This window comes from Bombyx mori, chromosome 18 (assembly GCF_030269925.1).
Source record: "Bombyx mori chromosome 18, ASM3026992v2".
In the NCBI taxonomy this organism is placed as follows: domain Eukaryota; kingdom Metazoa; phylum Arthropoda; class Insecta; order Lepidoptera; family Bombycidae; genus Bombyx; species Bombyx mori.
Window position 1 is genome coordinate 7,062,767 of NC_085124.1, and position 23,309 is coordinate 7,086,075.

The following is a 23,309-nucleotide window of genomic DNA, read 5'->3' on the forward strand; positions in this document are numbered from 1 at the left end:
TAAAAATCTCTCTTAATATAATATTTTACATCCAAAATATGGCCCAATGTCATTATGCAACATCTCAATTATTAATAAACTAAAGTTTATGAAAGTTTTACCATGCTATTCGTATCTAAAACCATTCGCCTCTTAAACGGTACCCTGGTACATAAATAAAGTAACGAAATTCCTGTGGAAACACTGAGGTAATGTCAGGAATCTCAATAAAGTGGAACATTGACGGGCGACTGACGAACGCGTTTGTTCTCGTTTTGTCATTTAACGTGCGCCAAACAATTGCATTTGCTGATGCTTTATTGCTGTTATATTGGTAACCGATTAATATATACAGAACTTATAACTTGTATTTTTTTGAAGTGAAACTTCTTTAGAATCGTTGTGATTTCGAACTCGATGAAACGAAACGAAAAAATAAGTGTGCCGCGATTGGCTTGCCGAAGCGGCTCCGAGCGGCGCCGACAAATCACGAAGCGCTCCACACGGTCTCGCGTCCCCGACTAGTTCAGGTGTTTTTGACGTCCGTCCACGCTGTCGTGGCTCTCGGCGGCCCTGAGATTGGCTAATTCAGACGATTATCGGAGTACAATAGATGGCATAATAAGATATCGGTACCCCCCTTCTAGACTCAAGGGCGGATCCAGCTTTGGCGCTAGGAGGGGGTCACATAGTCGTGGGCAAGTTAAGAACTTATAATTTAATTTTGATAACAATAGATAATAAATAAATCATGATGTTCTTCAATAAGTCCAAGTTAGTTCAAGTTCTGGAACTAGCTCAGGGGGGGTCGCCGTTGTCTAGACTAGAAAATATTGTTAAATGTGTCGTAACAAATTTAATGTCAAAAGGCTTCAGCACGGTTACAACTAATCTACTGGTGAAAATTAAATTACGATTAAACGGATAAATTACATAAATAATAATGTAATTAAAACGTGACCATTATAGAAGCCGGCAGGAAACGATTTTATTTAGTCCGTTTGGCATACCTCTGTAATCTTTTTGCACGTGTTTTGCGTGTTGCGGTCTTTGCAACAATTGTGAATGAACATTCGTCTTGCTTTATTTCGGAAGATTGAGATCTCTAAGTTCTCTTCTAAAGAAACTTCAATCAACGGTAAAATAAAAAGAAATCAGATCCATTTAGATCTTTAGCAAGCCATGAGTGGAGTACTAAATTATTCAATTAAGTAAGAGACACAGAATTAATAAAGAAAAAGGGAATCAAAGGAACGATCGACACTTTAAATACATATACACAATAAAGATATATGTACGTACATTAAGGACCATACTATAGTTATTTGAGACGGTATTGGATATGATTTTTGCCATGTATCATGTGGCTCTGGAATGATCTTCCACTCTGGAGTGAGCTGAGCGTCATGCTTTAAAACTTTTTTTGAAGAAAGACCACAGTGGCATGTAGCAGATTTGTTATGCTCCTGTGTGACGTCTCTATGTGACGACATCACCATGTCGTCTATGACGTCACTATGACGATATCACACACACACAAAAAAGAGATTGTAATAGATTACTCGTATTAGCGAATTATATTAACACAAAAATCAAAACATTGACATAGTTTACCTGTGTCATTGTCTTTACGAAAATTATAATTTTAAATTAACCGGCAAGTATTCCGTCAAAGCAAATCTACTGAATAGGAATAATGGAGGGCTCTCAACGCTCCATAGTAGTGGAAAGGAGTGCTTATTTCTGTTTTTATATTTCATTATTGGCCCTCTCATCTCGTATTGCACTCCATTCGGATTCATAGAGGCCGCCATAATAGATTGAAACGTGAGAGGGGCATTTCAATGGCGTAATTGCAAGTGCAGCTTTTTTTTTTTAATTCAATTCCTGTCGGCTACGGTAAAGCTGGAATGCACTTCATTGATATGGCTATGAAGTAATGAGTTCTTTTATGCCTGAAACGTACTATGTTCATTTTTGATATTTTTAATCTGAATACGAAGTAAACTATTGCTATAGATGTGTGAACGAGCTCATGGTCCTTCTAGTTTTATGTGATCGTGAGAGCCCAAAGTAGTAATGGTAATTTTTGCTCTGTAATTTCGTCCTTTATGTCGGAAAGTATTTACTTGTCGGCAGAACTATTCATGGTAGTGTCTACTCGTGCGGTCTTATAATTCGTGGTTCTACCTACCAGTAGAAATTTGCAAAATTCGGAATAAAGAATATTTCCCTGGATTTTTTGTAAACTTTTATACACGAATCCATAATAATTTACGCGATTTATTAAAAAAAGCTGATTTGAATTTGCGCTTTTGATGTCACAATTACCATAAACACGGAACGTATCGTAAGCACTTTCGAACTCTTTTTAAAATTTCATCATTTTTACTACGTACTACACTTCATAATAAAATAAGAAAGAGAGAGAGGGAGAGAGAATATTCCTTATTGTACAACAACAAAAAAAAACAATGCGAAATATTAAATCTATATATTAATACGTGAAGATATGACTTTGTATCCCTTTTTACGAAAATTGCGCAGACGGAGGAATATGAAATTTCCCACGCTTATAGAAAATATAGAGAAGGAGTGCAGAATGCTAATATTTTTTTAAATTATGCATAAAAAATACATTAAATCAATGGAAAAAAGCATTACACACACTACCATGTATTTGACACACAAGCGCACGCATACTATTTGTTTATTGTCAAACTTTTCTTTTTGCTTATAGACTGTGGTCAAATTGAGAATTAAGATGAAATATTTTTTATTATTCATATTGGTCTAAAGCGTAGTCTTGGCGAAATTTGTGATTATAGAAGTTTATACGTCTTTGACAATAGAATGTTAATAGTGTACAAACTTATAATTTCAATTAATTACAGTCGAATTTCGACTACCGCGGGACTACTAGTACAAAAAAAAGTAACTACAAAATCGTTTAAAATATAAAAAAATATGATTATGTAATCATACGAACCTTTAAATTAGAAATTAGAAATCGTTTAGAGCGTACATAAATCTTGTACCAGTAACGTCAACCAAATGCGGATTCAAGACATCCTGTTTTTGCGGCTCAGGGTCAACGGGGACGCTGTAAAAAAGATATTAGACTCAATCAGTAACGCTGCTGACATATTGAACGATCAATTTGAATGGGGAATTCGCTAGGGCTGCTTTTGCATTGTAGACTTGATGAATTCCGGTCCATCTCCGGCAATTTGTAACAAGTTTTTATATCGATTTCTACGCGATCAAGTACTTGCTTATATTTGAAACTGGTCCCCACATTAACGACTAATAACTTACCACTTATTATTTTTTGACAATTATTAGTTTCCGTTTTATAATTTCTGACGTTTGACGAATACTTCCTAGTTTCGTCGTCACGGCCGACTAAGGTATTATTCGTCGACATTTTAGTAGTGTGCTTATTATGGTCTAATTCTGTCAGAAATAGTTATTGGACACAGAATAAAAATTAAAAATGCTTTTCCCATTATCTGTAAAACATTTGTTTACAGCTTGCCATTTAAGGCCGATTTTTTTAAACCTTAGTTAGTAATTCAATTTCAATGGCTTCGGGTATCAAGTTTATTTTTATTTTTTTTATTGCTTATTTGGGTGGACGAGCTCACGGCTGACCTGCTGTTAAGTGATTACCGGAGCCCATAGACATCTACAATGTAAATGCCTCCACCTATCTTGAGATATGGGTTCTAATGTCTAGTTACAACGGCTACCCCGCCCTTCAAACCGAAATGTATTACTGCTTCACGAAAGAAATAGGCAGGGTGGTGGTACCTACTCGTGCGGACTCACAAGAGGTCCTTCCACCAGTAATCATACAACTTATAATTTTGCGGGTTTTTTTTTAAATTTGTATTTACCACACGATGTTATTCCTTTACCGTGGATGTCAATCGTGAACATTTGTTAAGTATGTACCTAGTCAGGTCATAAATTCTGTCACATGTTTAATGTAAAATAATTGAAACAAGTTTATTCATTATGTAACCATTCATATACCAAAATGAACTTAACGTTTTGTTAAGTTCTTTAATAGATTCTTATGACACTAAAGTTTATTCAAAATGACCTCCGTGATTTTGAATACAGGCTTCAATATGCGCGGCCAGTCGTCTATCGCAGCACGAACGAGGTCCATGTCAATATCGGCGGCTGCCTTAATCAAGGATGTCTTGAGTGACTCCAAATTGGGATGAGGCTTTGAGCACGCCTTTTCCTCCAAGTGTTGCCATATCTTGTAATCTAACGGATTCAAATCTGGACTGGAGGAGGGCCAGTCTTCGTGCCGGATGAAATCGATTTCACGCGCCGCCAGCCAGTCTTGTGTGCTCTTCGCTCTATGAGCTGGCGCCGAATCTTGTTGGAATACCCAGTGCCTGTTATTGAACGTGGTATGAGAAACAGGTTCCACAAGGTTCGTCAGGACTGTATTTTGATACACAACTGCATTCGTTTTTACACCTTTCTCACAAAAATGTACCTCTGTTAAGCCCCAATAAGAAACTCCTAACCATACCATGAGCGAGGATGGAAAATGACCTCGTTGGACACGCGGAATACGGTTGCTCGCTTCTTCACTACTGTGTGCGTACATCTTATCATTTTGTTTGTTGTAGCTCTCTTCTACGGTAAAAAATTTTTCATCCGAAAAAAGAATTTCCCGATATTTTTTTCCCGCGTACCGCTTCAACAAAGCGCGGCATCTCTTCAGTCTCAGGTCCATTAGACGAGCATTCAAACGATGTCCTGTTTTTCTTCGATATGCCCGAAGCCCTAAGTCTTCATTTAACACCCTTTTCACCGTGGTTCTGCTTAAGAGAGTCGTCGTGGCCTAGAGAGAGTCGTCGTGGCCTAATAGAGAGTCGTCGTGGCCTAAAGGATAAGACGTCCGGTGCATTCGTGTGTAGCGATGCACCGGTGTTCGAATCCCGCAGGCGGGTACCAATTTTTCTAATGAAATACGTACTCAACAAATGTTAACGATTGACTTCCACGGTGAAGGAATAACATCGTGTAATAAAAATCAAACCCGCAAAATTATAATTTGCGTAATCACTGGTGGTAGGACCTCTTGGAAGTCCGCACGGGTAGGTACCACCACCCCGCCTATTTCCGCCGTGAAGCAGTAATGCGTTTCGGTTCGAAGGGTGGGGTAGCCGTTGTCACTATACTGAGACCTTAGAACTTATATCTCAAGGTGGGTGGCGCATTTACGTTGTGGATGTCTATGGGCTCCAGTAACCACTTAACACCAGGTGGGCTGTGAGCTCGTCCACCCATCTAAGCAATAAAAAAAAAAAAAACCCCATCTGAAGGGCCAACAGTTTCTGCTTACGTTTGGGATTTCTTTGAATTCGCGCCTTCACAGCTTTTATCACTGCTGGAGTCCTAACAGACCGAGGGCGACCACTTCTTGACCTGTCATCTACACTAGAGTCTTCATTGTATCGTTTGATGGTACGATAAACGAATCTTTTGGTTATATTCAAATTTTTCAGTATGTTCAAAATTTGAATTGGCGCGTAACCGCAACGATGCAACGCAATAACTGCAACACGGTCTTCTTTAAGCGTCCACTCCTTATTTAAAAAATGAGTAAAATTCCAAAAGTATACATTTTTATTTTCATGAACAGTTCGAAATTCGAATTCAATAAACTTTTTTGTGGCCAGCATTCTAAAAAAAAAGTTTTTACTGTGTGACAATACTTATGACCTGACTAGTTATATATGTAATGGAATATATGTATTGGAAAAATTGGTACCTGCCAGCGGGATTCGAACACCGTTGCATCTTAAAATACGAATGCATCGGACGTCTTATACTTGAGGGCATGACGACTTCAAACTTCGACTTTTACCTACATATAATACTGAGTATACTATCTGATGTTCTTGCCAAAAAGTACTGTAAAGTGGGTATTTGAAAGTCGATTTATATAAAAACTAGCCGTACTCGCCCGCTTCGCTGAGCATTTAAAATTAACATTATTATTTATTGTCATTATCATTAGGGAGTCCAACACTCATATATACATTAACCTATCCATTAAGTACATGTATTTTCTACATTGATACCAAGTTTCAAGTCAATCGGACGCATGGTTCAGTAGTTATAACGAAACATCCGTAAAAACCTCTGTAGATTTATATATTATTATAGATAAAAGTGACAAACGCGAGATTCCGGCGTAACAATGGTTTTAATTATGCTTATTTCTTAGTTAAAATCAGTTTTATAACAGAGTAAGTGAGCGATTTAACGTACTTTAACGACAAATAGCCTTCACATAATTGTGGAAAGTTTCCATGAGAAGAACAAATTTGTAACTCAATCACCTAATTAGTATTTGTTTTGTAACAACTCGACAGTGGAGGCGAGTAATTAATAGACTTGCTCGCAAATTCTCCACGAAATCGGATAAGAATTACAATATGAGGCGTATCTAAAATCTTTTACGAAATTTACAGCGTTTGCTTGAGTAATTTAAAATTAACTAATTTGAAGGGATTCTTACTGTAACAATTAATAATAATTACACAGATATTTGTTTTAAATATTCGTTTAACTAAAACTTATCGTTTGTCGAAAGGTTCATGCGACGTTATCTTGGTTACAAGGGCCCCAATGAGATGACAAATTAATAACAATAAAGAAATAAAAATAATAGCATTTTAAGTAAATAATAGTATTTTAAGTAATAGTATAATAGTAAAGACATAATAGTATTTTTTTATATATTACTTATTATGTTAAAATTTATAAAATTTGCGGATTGCCATGTGGCAACACCGTTGGTGGCAGCAATGGTTGTTTTAGTGACAAGGGACAAAAACTAGTAAGAATAATTTGTAGTGAGTACCTACCTATAAGTTTTTGTATAAGTGGAAATACGACGAAAACAGTACAGGAATTAAGTTAGCTACGTGTATTATTTCTTGGCTGGTAGAAGCGTAGTTCGCACTACTAAAGCAGTTCCAAGTTTTAACAAATACCTTAATTTGTTATAAAATAGCAAACACATATTTAATCTGTCATAGGTTCTTTCCTTTTTCTTCGCGGTAGATGTTCTAAATTTTTACAAATTTAATCAGAACGGACTTGTAACGAGATGCCATATAAAGAAGGTTCGGTCTTACAAGCGCATCTATATTATAAAGCTGAAGAGTTTGTTTGCTTGAACGCGCTGATCTTAGGAACTACTGGTCCGATTTGAAAAATTCTTTCAGTGTCAGATAACCCATTTATTAAGGAAGGCTATATAACATCACGCTAAGACCAATACAAGTGGAGCACCAACAAAGAATGTTTCAAAATCGCAGTTATTTTCCTTTTTGAGAGCTTCCGCTGCGTGCGCTGCAGAAACGGTTAAAGTTTCGCTAAAATAATGTATGACAGAATTGTTCCCCTTTAAAAGATCTAAAAAAAGTCCGCGAGAGCATATGTTAAGGTTGGCTCACTATAACGTTTTTTATGCTAACCAAATTTGTTCTAAAGTAAAGCATTATTTGTGAACCATTCCACGCGGACGAAGTCGCGGGCAAAAGCTAGTTGATTAATAAAAGCCTTCGAAACGAAAACCTAACCAGGAATATCCAATAACAATCAGGGCGAGCAGAACCGCACAGCGTCTTATTAGCGTTTATTAAATTTCTCCGATACGTCGGTTTTCTGTTGTCGACTCAATTTATCGTCGGCAAGTTACGGCGCGGGACGGTGGAACGTTCACTCAATTAGTTAATTTCGTTAAATATCCTTGATTGAGCAGCGGACGGCAATCAGCCATGCAAATTCCCCCAGTCATTTCCGAGACTTGCCGAAATGGGATTTCACTAAGCGCGCTCCATTATTTGGTTCAACTACGAAATAAAATTGTCAACTTGGAACGTTGATTATTGTTCGAATCAAAATAAAGCTTTACGTTAAACAGTTCCATTTACAGATGTTGTCAAAGATAATATGGTTATGGATATGCTTTAAAAGAAAACATTTAAAAGTCAAAGAGAAAACTCATAAGCAATAACTGCAAAAGAGCTTGACGTTATTTTCCAACTGGAAATTTTATGTATAGCACAGTTAATTAGAAATACCAATTGCTATTTGCATAATTAAATGTCACGATGACTTAGCATTAACACCTCGAAATGCAAACACGTTGTCACATTACTGAATTTTAATTCTAATTTACGTTTGCTGTGCATGCAAGGACTTTACCCTCCAAACACAGATGAACTAGGGCTGCCAACAGATTCGATTCTACACGATGTTACTCCTTCACCGTGGAAGTCAATCGTGAACATTTGTTAAGTACGTATTTTATCTGAATAATTGATACCTGCCTTCGAGATTCGAACACCGGCACAGTTGTTAGATACGAATGCACTTGGAGTCTTATCCTTCTAGATCACGACGATTTTTGGAAACGTTTAAGAGATTGGAGCCAATATTTTTACTTTACTTCACAATTTGTTGGTCCCATGCTGTCCAGATTAACATAACACAAAAAAACATAGGAATGAATAACAGAAGAATAGAATAAGAAAATAAATTAAAGAATAAATAAATATTTAAATTGTCGTATCATTTCAACCCTAGGTGGGGGACATAACCTAAAATGGAGCGGTGTGTTAACGGCGGCTGCGGTGTGTTCCACGGTTAATTTTGCTGCTAATATTTAAGAAAATAGTGTTCTTTAATTAAACTAATTAGGTGTTACCATGTAAATGGAATATTTGCAGTATTTAATCGAATTTTTCAGAGTTTGTATTCATGGGAAGTAGTTAGTTGCGGTACCTTCAGTATAAATAATTGGAATTTCGAGAATGTTGTATATGAGGCTTGTTTTTTATTTGGATAAGGTGAAGCCTTTATATCAATTAAATCCTTAGTTTTGGTTTTAAAATATAAACTTGGATCTCAAAACGAAACTTTAGTAGCTCTGCGTAATGTTACGTTTATATTGAATCGGATCTATTTAAAACAATTTTTTTATTGAGATTATAAGTTTCACCATAGTTTTAAAAACAAAATATTTAGAAATTTACCAAAGCTTAACAACATAGTATCTATTTGAATGGGATGCAAAGTTCATATCATTTAAATATCATGTTTAAAAGGTCAGGTGTAAAAAAAAGGTTAGCTTACTTATTTTTATTTGTATTATCGAGACTGTCCGCTCGGTACTCGCGTAATGGGTGAGCCGCGACAGAGGACGCCTAATCTTCCGGCAGAATTAGGCGGCTTAACGAGCGAGAGAGAACTCTTCCCTCTTCGTACCGATCCGACGCCGTTGATCTGGTGGCCGGATGAGAAAGTACGAGTGTACGTCCCAGCCCCTGTAGGTGGCAACTTCTCCCCCCTGAAAATCACGGGGCCATCTGAGGGGGTTGATGTTATGCGACGCGTTTTCAGCACTCTAGCGTACCACCGACGAGTTAAATCATCATAAGAGCGACCGGTTGACGGTGTACCGCGTTTCGATCCGGCAGGCTAGTTCCGATCCAGCAGGATATCCTGGGACACAAGCGGCACCGCCTCAGTTCCCGACATACCACGGCTGACGTTCCAGAGCCTTCGTTTCGTCTGGAAGGCTGCACGGGCCGAGTGTCCTTAGGAGTGAGTTGCTCGTCTGGTTGCAGTGTTGATCAGGGTAATTCTTTACCTCACTCAGGTTCTTTCAGGGGATCGGCCGCTTGGGCGAGAGTAGTTTATTAGGTAGAGCCCTAAATACCATCGTTGGGCTCGCAGTCTGCTTCTATATACCCCCCTCGTCCCCCAGAAGCGGGGACCTCATAGTCCCTGGCCCAGAAAAAAAAAGTATTCATCGAACTATTCAAATATAAATTCCAGAATTCCGAAACCTATGTGTACATAAATTTTGTAATTTAATAAACTGTTTCGTTCAACGCAAAGTTGCTTTAACGCGAAACTCAAATGCTGTTATTATTAAACTTTCGGAAGCTTCAACAGTATTTGACTGTTAATTAAAATTCAAAACAAATATTAAGTAATTCAGACGTAATTTAATATTGATTAGTTTTAATTTACTTGTTTTGACTTCACAAAAACTACTTTAATGGATATTGTTTATTATTTATTTTAGCAAGAATAATTCAAAATTAATTATAAACACAAATTTTATAAACAACAGTTTTAAAGCAATCGATAGATAGTCTAAAGCAATATCACTTAATTCACAATCAACATCATTTAAATTTCTTTACTAATCTTTATTTATATTTAAAGCCATTTATATTCTAAATTAATTTAAAACAACAGGGCCTTATACTTCAACTTAAATTTCATAGTATACCCTAACTAATAACTCCTAACAAATATCAAGTAAAACTTATTAAACAAAAAGAAAATTTCTAACAAAACCGAACGGCTCAAGTAGCACAAAGGATAGTTATAACTCGGCAGTTATCTCCGTGGTATTTCCGCAATTAATCCTATCTGGCGATAAGGCTGTTTCAAGTGAAGGACCAGTCACTGGGGATCTAAGCAATCTTCACGGGTGACTTGTCAAAGTGAGAAAAGGGTCGGAAGCACAAGAGACTCTCAACAATGCTTGTTATCTAAGAAGTAAGCTAAGAACGCACTTAATGGTATCGCTTTAAATAAATATAAATATAAGGAGCGGACGTTAAACTCTCGGGAAGTGGCTCAATCAGTTTTATTGACTGCTGACTCGAGGGATCCAGAGATAATACTTCAGAGACAAAAGAAATATCGTGAAGAAGAACCTGATTTGTTTGACTATTACATAGTCTTATTTTTATTTTAGATGGTTTGTATATTACGTTGTGCTTAACTTTCGAATATTTCCATACGTGGTGGTTGGTACCTACTGGACCGATATTTAGTAACACAAAGAAAATGACTGTGTTTTATAAAACAATTTTATAGTGAAGAATAATACTTGTAAATACGGCTTTTTTTTTTCCTTTTCAATTGCATAAATGCTTGTCTGAGTCAGCGGCCTTCCTGTGGCCGATTCATTACCGAAATCCATAACAGCTAAAATGGATAACATCACCAACCTGAAGTTCCCTGGGGAAACAGTACGGAAAAGAATTGACCTCAGGTAGTATACTTTGTCAATGTTTCTTTGATTTCTATTATCCGTATATTAACAAATACGTAATTTAAAATTAATTATTTTGAGTTTTCACTTTTTTTTCCACCTAAGCTGATAGCCTTGAGAGGCTATTTCAGCGTAGCCTTAACTAGTAGGTGAGCTTACGGGGCTCAAACCGGAGTGATGCTAACACTGATCCTAGCAAGAGCAGTGCTTCGCAGAATTTACCACCGGATCGGAAACGCTACCCACTGAGAAAATCCGGCGAGAAACTCAGTGGGCTGTGTCTATGGCTTAATTCGCTCGTCAAGCCATTCGTCGCAAATGACGGGTTCGACGTGGACGGTGACTTGACTTTTCACTCGTAATGCAACAATGTAATAGAAATTTCCAATATTCAAGCTGTGAGCGGTGCCATGATAATTTTTAGTTCCGACAGAGCATGCTCAAAAAACCCGAATTACTAGTATGGTATTAGTTGAAAGACTGAAGAGCACCGTCAGTGGTCAGCGCGGTCTTCGGGGATTTCAATAAAACGATCCGTGTCCGTGACGTATGTCGACAGGGGTACGTTTGGTTTTATTTCGTTCAACTCGTTTAGCGCATGCCGACTGACAATCAATCTCAGTCAATATGTAGGACAAAGGGTCGTTGTTTGTGATGGTACGGCCTTAATTAAATTTTTAGGTGCTTTTTTGTCGTCAATGCGCTGACAAATGAAGGGTGATTTCCAATGTTTTGTTAATACAATCAAGTTTAATTATGATAAGAATGGTTCCGTAAACGTTTTGCTTGCTCTTTCAGCCCACTGAGTTTCTCGTCGGATCTTCTTAGTGGGTCGCATTTTCGGTGGTAGATTCTGCGAAGCTCTGCTCTTGCTAAAGCCAGTGTTAGCAACACACCCGGTTTGTGCCCTGTGAGCTCACCTACACGTCAAGGAGAAGCTGATATAGCCTCTGAAGGATATCAGCATAAGTAGGGGGAAAAAAAGCTGTTACCGGTGCCTATAAATGCCTCAATGTGATTGTCGTGTGAGTTTCACGGAGTGAAACTTTCCGAACTAGAGCGCTTTCCTTCTCCGTGACAGAAATGGGTGGGCATGTGGAACTTTTTATTTGCTTTTGAACGGTCGAGATTACTGCAGTCTTATGTACGTTAGTTATCGGAGCTAATAGACATCTTAACGTGACTACCGTGTTGAACTTTGAGACCGAAATCTCAATTGTATAACGGATGTTCCACCCTCCAAATCGGAATGCTTGACCGCACCACGCTAGAATTAGTATGCTTGTACTTATCCGACCGGGTACTCCCCTCCATCAATAAAATCCGGTTGGCGATTTCAATACGCCGTTAACTCTGCTGACTCGGATAATGCTGCAGCTCATTCTCTGGTGAATTCCTCAGTCGCCCTTAACCAAACCTACGGAAAGCGTAGTGGTAGAACTATCTCACATTGTACATTTATATACATACTAGCTGATACTTACAAAAAATAGGTACCGGCTAGTGTTTGAAATCTGATATATTGGCAACAATTTATACAAATACGCCTGGTTTATTACCTGAAAACGATAAGCTACTTGCAGTAATTTATAAATTAGAATATCCCTCGGGCTAGCAGCTCTGAGCGTAATAAAGAAAAACGACCGTTTCTAATACCCACCCCAGGTTTTATACTGAACATCGCCACTGTCTGACGGACAAATTAAATTTCCTACACATTGATTTTCAGCCAGCGCAGTAATTACTTAATTTACCGATAAGTTTACAGAGTCGTGAGCGCTGGCAATAGGGAGAAGATTTATAGACTAATTTAATGAGCGTACCCTAAGGTATACAGTATTTTGATCACGAAAATGAATGTATTTTAGGAAAAATATGGAACCAATTTTGGTTTCGTTTTCAATTACGACTTATGAATTGTTAATTATGATCAATATAGTTTCTCTAAATAATTCATATTAATTTATAAGTCGATTTAGGCACTCCTGTCATGAAGTTCATTTTAAGCATAAATAATAGGTGCATACTAGGCATACTTACGTCGTTATTCAAACTTCGCCTGTTTGTTTTAATGGCACTGAGCAGAGGAAGCTCACGGCTCATCTTAAGTATTAAGTGATTACCGGTGAATCTGTTACTAGCCTTTTACGACATTCAATATTAGAAATGGGATGACGACCCTTGGACTACACTATACCCAGTAGTGAAAAGTGTATTATTTTGTATAAGCCCATTTTCTTAGTAGATATATTTATTTAATTATGATACAATCCAATTATTTCTGACGCAGTTTGTTTCTTTTAAATCTAAATCGACTTTTAATAATTTTATATCGAATTATAAGCCTATTAAAAGAATCTCAGAAATATCAGTCTTGTCAAAATGCATTTATTTGCAGATTATGCAAAGGACTTTTATTTATGCGAAGTTAATAACTGAGAATACATTGACATTCAGACTTTTATATCTACTTACTGCTGACTGATTATCCGGTTTGAATCGGAGGGCGACATAATAAAGTACTTATTTCTTATCTCATTAAGTACTCTAGCCTTATTCGATTGTTTGCATTTCATTCTTTTTTGTTTTATCGCTTACTATACTTACTATAATTAAATAGCGTTTCTGATGGCGGTTCGAAGACATTTGATGTCGGCATTTTGTTATCAATTATAGATTTGAATATTGCTGACTTATGAATCATTGCATAAAGCTTGTTGTAATGATTCATAATTGTTGTATAATAATATATCGTAAAACTTCTTATCTAGTAGAATAGTAGTAGAAAAGAAGAAAAGTACCAACGTCATAGGCGAGATCCTACTTTAAAGTGGGCATAGGTAGTTAAATATGTTTTATATCGTTGACACACATTAAAACTTATCGATTAGAAAACATGGTACATATTTAGCTATATTTACTGCTGTCGTAGACTAAAAATCTGAACAGTATGCCGGTTCTACAAAAACAATAACTTTAATATGTTTGTCATATTATGTAAGGCTATAATTACATTTCGTAATAATTAATTTTTGAAACGTACGCTTACAGTGCTTTCTAAAGCAATCCGTCGACGACAGCATATTGACTAGCTATGGGTGTGTCCGGTTTACTGTTTGAAGTTATGTTACACTGTTTGTGAGAGATGTTAAAACTATTGTCTTATTTTTGATTTGTTATACAGATAATGTATATACTGAGACCTTAGAACTTACATCTCAACGTTGGTGGCGCATTTACGTTGTAGACGTCTATGGGCTCCAGTAACAACTTAGCACCGGGTGGGGTGTGAGCTCGTCTACCCATCTAAGAAATAAAGATGTGTGGTGTCGTGGGACACCAGATAGGAACGAAGTTCCTTATTATAAAAATATTAATTTTAAGTTCTATTCGAGGTGTAAAGAAAATAATTATTCGGGTATACGTTTTTTATTATGATTTTTTTATTGATAAAAATAAATAGAAACTACTTTACAAAATTATCAACTTTATTTTATTCACAATGATTAATAAAAAATATATAATAATAATAATAATATACAAAAAAAACAGCTATTTATATGAATAATAATAATAACTGTCATCACGTAGACTATACATTAGGCACTGTACAGCCATCATACTAAGACTATACATAAATAATAAAAATCTTACGTTATGGACGTTTTTTCCCGGTTAGGGTACTCCTTCGCATCGTCCCATAAGAAACTTCGTTCCAAAAAAAACACGTGTGGCACACGGGGACTGCCGCGGTAAACTATGCAATTATAATTAGACAATAATAATTTAATATTAAAACCATAATAATAAAATAAGACCACGCTATATTTATCAACATTAACAAAAGCAAAAAATTAACTGCCCCCTTCACACTCACAAGCTAGACCGCGCGAGAGAGAGACGGGTAGACTTTTCATGATGCGCATGCAGTGAGACATCACGCTGCATGCTTATTCACAAACACTATGCAAGTGCAACTTGTAAATGTATTGAACGCGAGCTACATAATAGGGGGTGTTAGGTGTTATTTTCGTTACGAAATTTCTTGATTTGGTCGCCGCGCTCTAAGCCCGTGATAAAAGCTATGCAATAGATTAAAAATTATATAACACGCTATTTTCAGAACCGAAAATATTTGTGGTTATGAAATCAGGGGACATATTATTAATGATAATATGTTTAATAATCGTTCGTCAGTTGTCATGATCAAATTTAATACATTACGTTATGTCGAAATTGAATTCTAATTTCAATTAATTGCCACTTTCGTTACTTTTACCGTAAATCAGGAAATTCCTTTGAAAGGTCACAATTAAGCCGGCTTTTTCCTCAAACACATAAAGGACCTCTCGTACATGCGAGTCCACGATGACGCTTTGATGACCGAATGACCGACCCTTGAGCTAAGAGTACTTGAACAATGCCCACTGTTCATTATAACAGTTTTGTACCAGAATAATTACGCTGGGTAGGATATTAAGGGTATATTATATTGTGCAATAGTGAGTTGTTTCCTGTTGCGAATATGAATACTTTTTATATGAGATGTTTTATGTTTATACATGCTGGTTCTAGAACATGCTTTGTTGCTTATAAATATTTTCCATCCATAATGATAATTTTTTTGTAATAGGCTAATCTTGGTATCATTGAAAAAAGTTGACGGTAGTTTTATTAAGTCAAAACCATGTAAAATACAAGCGTTTGTTCTTTTTATAAGTATCTAAACATGATGCTATCTACTGGTGGTATATGGTGGTATAACTTATAAATGATAAAATAGTAGTGTTTTTTGATATCACCATCATTTATATGCGGGTGTGCAAGAGAGATAGCGAGATCTTATAGTCCAACTACCTACGCCCCTATACCAAAATTTAAATTACCTATTAATTCGTCACTTTACAAATAATTTCGGCGTTATTTTTTGCCTTTGCATACTAAAATAAAGTTCAAAATGGAACTAGGAAACATTCCAATTTATTTTAACTGTCTTAATCTTTTAAAAGCGTAGTCATTATTATAATATGAACATACCTGTAGCTGTCCTTGACAGTAATAACTCGTCTGCTAATTTCTCTGTAACTAATTCAGTTGGGATCTCTCGCCCTATTTTAATTTGGTCAGGCCAACGCTCAATATGAGCTACCGTGACCTCTAGTCTCAACTACAAAATGATATTAAAAGTTCAATGGTGTTTAAAGACACGGGCGAGAGTTCTTAGTGGTAAGCAGTGACTTGGCTACGACCGTGGCCTCGCCGCTGTCAATAAGCAACACTACCTATTCCCAATCAGGTGGCCTGTATACACGTATGTCTAATGGGTAACTAAAATTCTAAAATTCCCTGAGTTTTTCGTACATAAATTTTTATTTTTTTATTTTTTTTTATTGCCTAGATGTGTGGACGAGCTCACAGCCCACCTGGTGTTAAGTGGTTACTGGAACCCATATACATCTACAACGTAAATGCGCCACACACTTTGAGATATAAGTTCTAAGGTCCCAGTATAGTTACAACGGCTGCCCCACCCTTCAAACCGAAACGCATTACTGCTTCACGGCAGAAATAGGCGAGGCTGTGGTACCTACCCGTGCGGACTCACAAGAGGTCCTACCACCAGTAAATTAAAAATAATTGGGTAAAAGAGATCACATAATTCACGTTAAATCCAGTTAATTCTTGCCTGCAATTAATAGTCGAGTAGTGTCAAGGAAACGAGCTTGCTAGTAGCAAATCTTAATACAGGTATTAATATACATTTATGTAACGATCACTTCACAGTATCTGTTGACGGTGAAGTTTGGCTCGAGGCACGTCTCGATAGGCGAACTTCATTAACGTGCGCTATTCACTCGGGAAGCCGTGCTAAGCGACCGATAATCTTACTTAAGTACGGAATTATAATACTTTAGTGAAGGAAAAAGTATTGAGATACATCAATGTACATCAACGTGGAATGAATGATACGAATCTCATGAAGTCCAAATAGGAATCGCCATCTCCCATTCGTTATCCATCCTAGTCCTAGAATATAGTCTTAACCGGGATCGAACATACAGGTAGGTTTTATTTCAAATTCGAATTTCATTCTGCTCCCCCAAAGAGATATTTGGTATTTGGGGCATTCGATGATTTCCTTTAGAGAAAAGGTAACTCGACGTAGCTGTACATAAATGAACCAATGGTTGCCTATTATGATTAAATATCCTAACATACAACTTTACCTCTATTTTAACGGTAACTATAAAATAGATATACATATAACAAAAACCTAATCGCACTAACAACAGTTTTAAGATAAAATTGCAAATATGTAAAGAAGTTTAGAAGAACATTCGGATCGTTAGCTTACCGAGCCACCCACTTGGCGAACGATTTTGCCATTGAAGTTACCTAATCACTACTACTGTAAGATCTATTTTCTATTACACTAGCTAAAATCGTAAGAAAAGTACAAAATTTTTTTTTTACTTTGTATAATTTATTACCGGGCTATATCATAACATTAATAGCACCACCGATCTTGTAATCAAAGTTTGTTTTTAGGAAGAAAGGATCACTATAGACGCCTTCCCAGTTTCTCTAGGATAGGTGGTCGAGCAAGGTGCCCAAGCGCCTCCGAAGAAGATCTGACATCCAAGGGTAGCTGCTTCGCGAATGCAGAATCAGAATTGGGACCCATTGAGAAAATCCAACGAGAAATCTAGTGGGCTGATTTGTGGGTTAGGCTTAATGTCGAGCTTCGACAAGTTCGTACAAGTAGGCCTACCTATGGCTGCTCCTAGTCCTGCGAGCTCTAATAAGAATGTTAGTGGATCCAGAGGATCATTAAGGATGTACCTAGGACGTCGGCGATACTGGTTCCTAGGTGAATCGGACTAAGAAAGTAGACTGCGACGGCCACGAGAGAGGTGGTCATATGGTGCCGCATCACCTTTTTTTAAGGCAGCTGTCCTACGCTTCTGGCTTTTAGATTTCTTATCTATTTTGCCTGACCTTATTTTATTTATCAAATTTAAAAACCGTTCTATCGTAAATCGGGACATTCATATTAAAATGTGTACTCTAATAATCTTTTGAGGCAACTGATTACTTCATATCGCAGAATCACCATGATAATAATTCGTACGGGCTCACAATACACTTTACTTCCATTAAAAACAATCGACCAATATCCAAAACTAGATAAAAATCACATTAACCAATTTTACTAAAGGTTTGTGTTAAAAACCAATCAGTGTAAAGATTATTAGTCGCGGCGTCCAGTTTAGGAGTGGTTAATTAAGTTTTGATTGGCCGATGTAATGAGTTTTGATCTGGACTTTAAGAGGCTGTAGACTATTTTATTGGATGTTGCTCCGATCGGAGGTTTTATCGAAATAAAAGTCGGATTTAAATTTTTGTCATTAACTTTGTAAGTAACAGTGTATGTAGATGGGTCTATGTATAATAATAAATTATAGATTCTCCAATTTCTTTGATCGGTATTTCATTAGTGTGAGCTTCGAAGCTATGGTTCAACAAGTAAAGCGTAATCAAGTGGACGTTGCTTAACGATGCGATGTCTGATTTCTTTAGGCAACAGTCGGTTCGAATAAGTATGTACTTATTACGACGTGGTCACTATATATTTACATGATTACGGAATCCCACTTTATAGTAGAAATCTATCCCGGGAATTTGGAACTTTGAATAAAGATCTGTGTTGTGTATCCCCATTAATACTTTTAATACAATGAGAATTATATAGAATGTCTCAAAATGTTTGAATCTAGCCTAGCGCAGTTTATGGGTTAACGCGAGGTGAGTTGCGACTTTATCAATTAATTCATGAAACAGTCACACATTTACATATTTGTACACATCATTTGTAAGCCCCTAGTTCTATAAGTCAGCTGTAGCAGCAGTGATTACCATCAATCGATATTTTGGTGACGAATCAAAGCTCTCATGGCGTGGAGGATTTACTTATAGGTTTCAAGCTAGGCAGCAACTACTGTATCCTACAGGATACCCAGCTTTGAGTTAACGCTTAACATCGTGCGGAGAGTACGATAGTCTGCCAATTTCAAAAGTAAGTGAAAATAGTAAACTTCTTTTTCAAACATTTATTATAGACTAACGGACCCGGCAGACTTCGTAGTGCCCCAATCGATAAATAAAAAACCTAAGCTTTTGTATAAAATAAACTTAAAACAAACAAAAGGAGTCCGACGGAGGGCACATCAAAGGAAAAACGAAATTGTTATTTTTATTTAATTCCGAGCATTTTCATATTTATCTACCTTTTAAACCTTCTCTGGACGTCCACAAATAATTCAAGAGCAAAATTTGCCAAATCGGTGCAGCCTTTCTCGAGTTTTAGCGAGACTAACGAACAGCAATTCATTTTTATGTATATAGACTAGTGCGAATGAAGGTAACAGGTCCCTTGCTACTTGATACCATATCAATGGCACAATAAGTTTTTTCAGTTTGTTTGATTACAGTTTGTTAATAAAGTTTCTCGTAACAAATATGCCATATATTACGAATATAATGGAAAATACTCGTGTTGCATGTTTACTTAGCTCGCTAAAATCCTTTTTAATTACAATTTCCAAGCTTAATACTAACTGCACTGGCGTAATGATGAAATTTGATATTTTAAGCTTAGTAATTACTATTTTTCATGATAGGGTGACAAAATCGTTGAGTAAATTTGTTGGCAAAATGAGCTTAGTACTTAATTAATGAGAGCTGATTATCGCAATCCGGAGCCCTAAGCTGCTACATTTCATATTTAATTAAAATACAGTCGTTCACAATACGTCTCTTCAAGATTTAAGTTCAATTACATGAAAAATAGTCATTTACCAGGATGAGGTAGTACAAAACCAATACTAGTTTAAGTGTACATTATTTTTCTTAAAAATAAATTAAAGATTAACCCCACTACCATACTAATTTAAATAATCGGACAGACTCGACTTGTGTAAGTAGTCTAATTCTCTTATCTGAGTCGTTTTAAATAATAGCTCCCAGACAAAGAAGGTTCTGTAGTACTTACTATTAAAGTGGAACATCTGAATGTCTACATGACGTCGTTTTGCACTTAAGCTTCGTTGAATGTTCAAGATGCAGTTGTACTTGGATTGTCACGGGAAAAGTTAAGGAAAGTTTTATACACTAACGACATGTTCGCAAGGTTATTAATAATTCACTTGAGACTAGTGTGATTTAAATTAACCAATGTAAGCGTCGCTCCGTTAAGAATTTAAAACAATTATTTTAATTTGTTTGTACATAGTTGATGTGAGTTGAAAAGGCATTTTCCTGAATTACAATTAACAACTACAAAGTTTTAACGTATAGAACACGATCAATCAATTAAGCAAAATTTTATTATGTAAAAGCATATAAATGATCTGACAAATGAGTAAGCGATTGCCTATGATATAATTTTAGGAATATTAAACGATAAACGTTCATACATTTAAATGATTGAGTCTGATTTTCCCCTTAGGCTTTTGGTGACCGAAATTCCTAGAAGAAGAAAGATATCGTCGTGACCCCTTACGGGGGTACTGAACGGGCCTTAGAACAAGCCCCTCTGCTCGCGCGTGGGGGAGTCCATGTCATTGACGTGAATACGTGAATCGGTCCTTTAGATGACAAAAATATATACTTAAATATAAAATACTAGCTGACCCGGCAGACCCCGTAGTGCCTCAATCGATAAATAAAAGTCCTAAGCTTTTGTATAAAATAAACTTAAAACAATTAAAATGAACCTGTTCGACGGGGACACATCAAAGGAAAAACAAAATTGTTATTTTTATTTAATTCCAAGAATTTTCATATTTATCTACCTTTTAAACCTCCTCTGGACTTCCACAAATAATTCAAGACCAAAATTGGCCAAATCGGTCCAGCCGTTCTCGAGTTTTAGCGAGACTAACGAACAGCAATTCATTTATATAGATGTCAACGGTGGTGATGTGGTGTGATACGAAGTGTGGAGGTGACAGTCTCTACTAACTAACTAACTAATATCCAACAGCTACAATCACCAAACGCAAAGGGAGAAGGGCTATAGCACATTTGACTCTTACCTTGCATTTAATACATAATTTAATTACATAATTTAAATATATAAATGCATAATTGCATGATTTAACTTGTAGTTAATGTATCGCATTGCATATTAAGCTGAAATATCCCCTCAAGGCTATCAGCATAAGTAGGAAAAAAAATATGTTTATTTATCTTTTTGGTGTACAATAAAGAATACTCTCTCTCTCTCTTTCTCTCTCTCTCTCCCATGCTCCCCTTGTAGGGTAATACCAGCGATGGAAGGATGTATGAAAGAAAAAGAAAAAAAATCAAATATTAATTACAAATCACCTGAATTTAGGAACGAAGTTCCTTATGGAACGATGCAGACGGGTACCCTAATCGGGGAAAAACGTCCGTAATGTAAGATTTTTATTAGTAATGCACACATTGTACGACTTAACTTTTTAATAACGTACAAAAAATAACATATTTTTTATCATTCATTGACCACGATCTCAGAGCGTTCGTTTGCGCAATACACTAACTCTTATGCAAACAACCATGAATAAAGTGTACCACAATAAGTTCGCATGTTACCGAATGACCGTGGGTTTTGCGCGAAACCTCCAGTTTTATTTTCTTTATACCTCTAATAGAACTTAAAATTAATATTTTTATAATAAGGAACTTCAGTCCTATCCGGTGTCCCATGACACCACACATCTTTTTTTATATATATGAACGCGTATTATATGCGAAATTTTTTGTTTAAAATTCGCAGAGTAAAAGTCGCAAGCGCCTGAACAAACTGCAGCCAGAGTGAACGATGGCGTCGCATTGTGTTCCCGAAAACATCGGGGCCATTGTGTTGGATTTAGGTCGACTGCATTTTAGCTTTAAAACACGCTATTCCCTGTTCAATTTTACCTCGTACGTTTCTTATAATGGCGGTAAAAATATTTCAGTAGTTTCTTTAAGAAGTTAAATCCATTTTTTAAAAGAGTTGGCTCATATTACGCTGCTTGGAATTGTGTGACTTTGCAAATAACTGCCATCCGTAAAATAAACGAATTTTTTTTTATTATAAGTAACAGGGTTTTTGAGACGAGAGTTCATAGAAATTACTTGTAAGTTGTGAGCTCGTCGTTCTGAATTCAAATTAGATTAAAAAACATTAACCAGAGCGTTGCGTCAATAAAATATATTGTTAATACACGTTTAGAGTAAAACATTGCACTTTCTATTTTATTGGGATCTATCAATTTGTTCAAAGTAAATGTACGAAACATTTGGAATTAAACGTTTTTACAGCGCACATAACCGTAAATTTATCTTAATCATTCCCTAGTGAATGGCTCAGCGCAGAATTCTTCATTCCCAGCGCGCTTGGCGGCTTCTCTCATTTGCTTGCCTGTTACAACTCTTATTTTTTTACTTTATGCACAAAAGTACAGTGGCGGGATTAATGCCTAAGCTATTCTCTATCAGTCAACTGAGGGTAGTGTAGAGTACTGTGGTAGGCGCATACCTTTTTGAGAAAAAGAGAAGTATAATAATAATAATATATTTAGACGTGGTCCACGAGACTACCACCTTCTGTACTGATTCAATCATCATTGTTCCAATAGTTTTGTCGATACACGGTTTGATAGCGAAAAGTTTCGCCTGACACCTTAAGAAACTTTCGTTATCCAGCTGGACTAGGGGCCCGGTATACAAAGCAGTTCTTTGATAAGGCGCGTATTGTTAGGGATTTCTCAGTCTGGAGCCCTAACCACTGGTGGCTTGTGTCGTAGACACTGCCATCAGCGGCAATCTATTTTTTATGTGTTGTTTTTTTTAATTGTATTTTTATTTTATTTTAAATAGAGTAGGTAACTGCGAGAAAGAAATCGGACGCCGTATCGGGATGGCTAAAAGTGCGATGACTAGCCTCGATAAAATCTGGAAAGACCGTAATATTCGCCGAGTAACTAAGATGCGTTTGGTTCGTACGTTGGTCTTCTCTATCTTCCTGTACGGGGTGGAGACTTGGTGTCTCAGGAAAAAGGAACGCAAAAAGATCGAAGCCTTTGAAATGTATTGCTGGACAAAGCTGCTACGCATTCCTTGGACAGCTATGAGAACCAATGTCTCCATCCTCGAACAGCTGAGGGTCACCAAG